Source organism: Artibeus jamaicensis, unplaced genomic scaffold, assembly GCF_021234435.1.
Source record: "Artibeus jamaicensis isolate MK-2021 breed Jamaican fruit bat unplaced genomic scaffold, CSHL_Jam_final scaffold_369, whole genome shotgun sequence".
Classification (NCBI taxonomy): domain Eukaryota; kingdom Metazoa; phylum Chordata; class Mammalia; order Chiroptera; family Phyllostomidae; genus Artibeus; species Artibeus jamaicensis.
Genome location: NW_026522042.1, coordinates 14,590,109 through 14,594,366, shown reverse-complemented (window position 1 = coordinate 14,594,366; position 4,258 = coordinate 14,590,109).

The following is a 4,258-nucleotide window of genomic DNA, read 5'->3' as shown; positions in this document are numbered from 1 at the left end:
AGATAGCTTTTTAAATTTTTTAAATTTTACTTTTGAATTGTAGTTCACATTCAGTATTATTTGGAACTAGTGTCAGCTGTAAGAGATAGCTTTGAAAATATATCTATCCTTCCAGTTGTAGGTTCCCTATGACGCTAGCCACCATCTCAAACAGGATGGCAATGAGCTTTTTTAGACTTTATTTTCCAGCTTTCAGCGATCACAGTGGAGCGAAATTCACATTGGGCCACTCCTGTTTGGACCACAGCCCTTGGGGTGCCCTGCTCTGCCTCTGGTATGAGGTTACTGGTCGGTTCCATGGAATTCTCTTCCTCCTCACCCATACCTTTCGCTTCCAAGGAGGAGTGTTACAAATGTCTAAGACCAAAGGGAACACTGGTGCCTGCTTTTAGTCAGGGCGTTTCATTGCTTTCTGAAATACAGACTGACCCTGGTTCTCCCTTCAAGGTGACACCTTCTCCAGCTTGTCACTATTGAAGGCACACCAGTGTCTACTCCTCACATCTTTCCAGTACAGGCTGACCCCATTTCATGGACAGCATGAATTCCTCATGGACTGACAACAAACGTTAAAGAATAATATCACCATGGCTGCAAGCATGGTGAGGAAATGCAGAAGCTAAATCTCCAGTGCATTGCCATTTCCTTTCATAATAATTTGCAGTTGTGAATTAGTGTAACTCCTGGATGCCTTTCAAGGAGCAGATACAAGTTTAGTGAGAGCTGTGGCTCATTGACTATAGTGAGAGCGTATGACTTTAGTGAGTTGTATAAGGTGATGAGTTAGGTTAAGTTAAAGCAAACCTCGAAGCATAATTTGATTGGTTTTTCCTCCATCAGTGATGGTTGCTTAATAATCACTTTCTGTCTATTATATCAATAAATCAAGTGCAATTCAATTTTAATCTGTAAATAAAGTTAAATCAGAGCTATGAGGGTATTACATGCCCGCATTACCTATCTAGAGGTGTCATTACTGCCTGTGATTATTGAGCTGAATGTAGTCTTTTTAGTTAAGTTTTAGTTTTAAAGAAGCTGAAACAAATTTGTTCGGTGTTCTTACAAGAAACACCATACACTCTGAGAAATTTGTACCTGCCTGAAATTGCAAACATAAATTATATAATATCAGAACAAATAAGGATTTCTAGCTTCAAGCACCAAGCGATATTATTTTCAGATCATCAGTAGGGATGCAGGGAACACAATATAGAATGAAGTTTAAATGCTCCTCACAGAGAAGGGGAAAAATGGGTCAATATTCCCATCTCAACCTGAGAAATTAAAGCTAGAAAAAAACCCAGTCTATCAGCTTGCCACACTGCACTGTGCTCACAGCTGGACCCCATCACACAGGCGGCATTACAGCACTTAGCACATTATGGGTGCTCAATAAATATTACAGAACGCTATTAACCCGTCGGCACACGTGGCGAGACACTGCAGGCTCTAAATCTCTGACATCATGGGACGTGTCCGTGCGAATGTAAAACACAGGAAGCTGGATGAAAGCGTCAGCCCGGGAGATGGAAAGAGAGGCTGGCCAAACCTCTGTGGGGATGGTGAGGGAACCGAGACAACCGGGACCACTGCCGTTAGCTCTGTGTCGACAGATCGATTCCTTCTGAGACCAAAATCGGCTGAAAAAGGCCGGGGCGCAGTTTTATAGCAGCTGTCTTTGACTCACCGCACTGGCGTGTCAAGCTGCTGAGAGGTAAACATCCCAGACCGGTGTGCTCCGTCTCAGCTGGGTTATAGAAAATGACGTGCACACATTCTGAATAGGACTATATACATGTTTTGTTTTGTTTTTCACATGAATAAGAGAAACTTGAAGAAATCACCCATAACACCTTTTAAAAAGCTGAGCTTAGCACATTCATGCTCCAAATTAAACTTGAACACTATTTCATAGGGATTTCAGGATATTAACCAGAATTTACACTAAAAAAAAAAAAAAAAAGATTCAGATGAACATGGGACTTTTAGGATAAATGTAATTTCCCTAAATCCTATTTAACTTTTGTGTTGTCAAAACCACTCCCCTTTGAATAAATTACTTCAGTTAAATCATCAAGCCTTAATTTAATTTTTTTTAAGTTTTGCTTCCTTGGTTATATCATGGGAAAGTTGAAGAATATAGAGTTCACCACCAGGATACCCGGCACCAATGTCAGCACAGTGCGAGTTTAACTCCACTGTGAAAGCAGCAAAGAAAACACACACCGACTTGTGTGGCAGCGCGGGGCCGGGAGCTGAAGGAACTCCAGGGCAGACCTAGAGGGCTACATGTGCCCAGGGTCTGCATCTGCCTTTCCAGACGACATGCTAACACGAGCTCATGGGTGCATCCTAAGTGCATCTACTGGAGACAAGTGCTTTTTAGCTTCAGGATATAAAAAAATAGTGGGGAGAAATGTAAAATTATATACAGGGTCCAGCAGAAGTAAGGGTTGAGTGTGGTTGGTGGCGTATGTGAATGTCTCACACAAAATGGACAGCAATTTGAACATTTCACCTAAATTGTCATATGGGGAGCTTCAGCATGATATTGTTATTTTACAGAATTACATGCTTATGATTTTGTAATGAAAAGGGAAATTATTTGTGCCAGACCCTGTATATGGAGTATATACATATATAATTACATATCAATATACATACATACATGTATGTGATAAGTGTGCATACATGTGTGTCTATGTGTGTGTTTATGTCTATGTGTGTGTGAAGGTGTTCAGCCATGTAATATGAAAAATAGAGACATTTATGGAGGAAGATACAAGAAACATTGTACATAAGATGATGACACCTCAGTCCCCTTCAAAATAGACACCTTGGGACCTCACACAGTTCTCCGATCTTTGCTGATTGCAGCCTGCACATGTTCAACATTCTCAGATGTTCTGCTTGTTGCAGTCCTTCCAGAACGTGAATCACTTTCGACAGATCCTCGACCATCTTCGTAGTGTTCGTGAAACACTTTTACTTGTGTTGCATTCATTGCTCTGCCCCAGAAGTCAGACAGAAGAACCACTACCCTGGTGCCGCTCACTCCAACAACACTGAACGAACACAAATTGTGTGGTTTCCATGCATCAAACTCATTTCCAAGCACTGTCGACACCTCCTCCACTCACCTGCAGTCTTAGTCAGCTGCCTAGACCGTCCCTTACATCCTCACCTGTCCACAGTGATTCTAAGCCTTGGGGGAATACAGTATTTTTCAAAATAAGATGGGTCCCCTTTTCACATTCAGCAATTCGTAATTAGCTAGCATTTTAACTTTGCCAGAAAACTCTGTAGCTTTAACTAATTTTGGAAAACTGGTATTTTACAAATTCATTTCTATTTCACTTATCTGGCATTCCTTACACTCATAAGCAACCACAGCTTATATTCAAAATCTTCCATTCTCCTTCCTGGGAAAAATGCCATATAAAAAGAATCAATATACAATCTCCTTTCAGAGAAAAGAATATGGTAATGTCCTCTGTTTTGTGACACTAGCCACCAATCTTTGTCAAATGCGGAACATTAACGAAAGTGGAATTGTCGTATTCCCTCTACATGATAGAACAAACGAAGGAAGAGTTATAATTTCCCTTTACCATTAGCCAAGTGGTCTCTACCCTGACATAAGAGAGTTAATGAGCATAGGATATTGAAATCTTTCCACTGGAGATCTTTCTGTTGTCCAGATGGTTCAGCACTTCTAGAAATAATGATTGTTGCATATAGCTATGCTGGTATGCACCACACTCCTATTAACTTTTCCTTAAAATAACAATGGAAGTAATTCATAAACTGAGTAATGGCAGGAAACCTTAAATTTACCAGAGTTGTGGAGTTTGTGTTGGAAGGGGCTGAGGGGGCGTCGTGTCCACTATAATAACCTTGACAAGTTCTGGTTCAGCTTGTCTGTGGTAGGAAAATACTTCCCAGAAAAATTGATTACATCATTGGATGACTTTAATCATTAGGAGCTCTTTGCTTTAATCAAAATATTAACAGTAGTTAGCCCTAGGGAAGTGTGATGAGAGAAAACTTTCACTTCCATATTAATTGAATTTTCAGAATGATAATATATTAATTCAAAATAAATGATTTAATATCTGACTTCTGTTACTTTCCACTCATTTATCCTTGTTTTACCTGATAAGAGCGCCAAGGAGTATAGATGAAATCTTCCCATTTGGTCGCATTAAGACAGATCAATTCGCCTCAATCTTTGCTTCTTTATAAAGAATGGATTCCA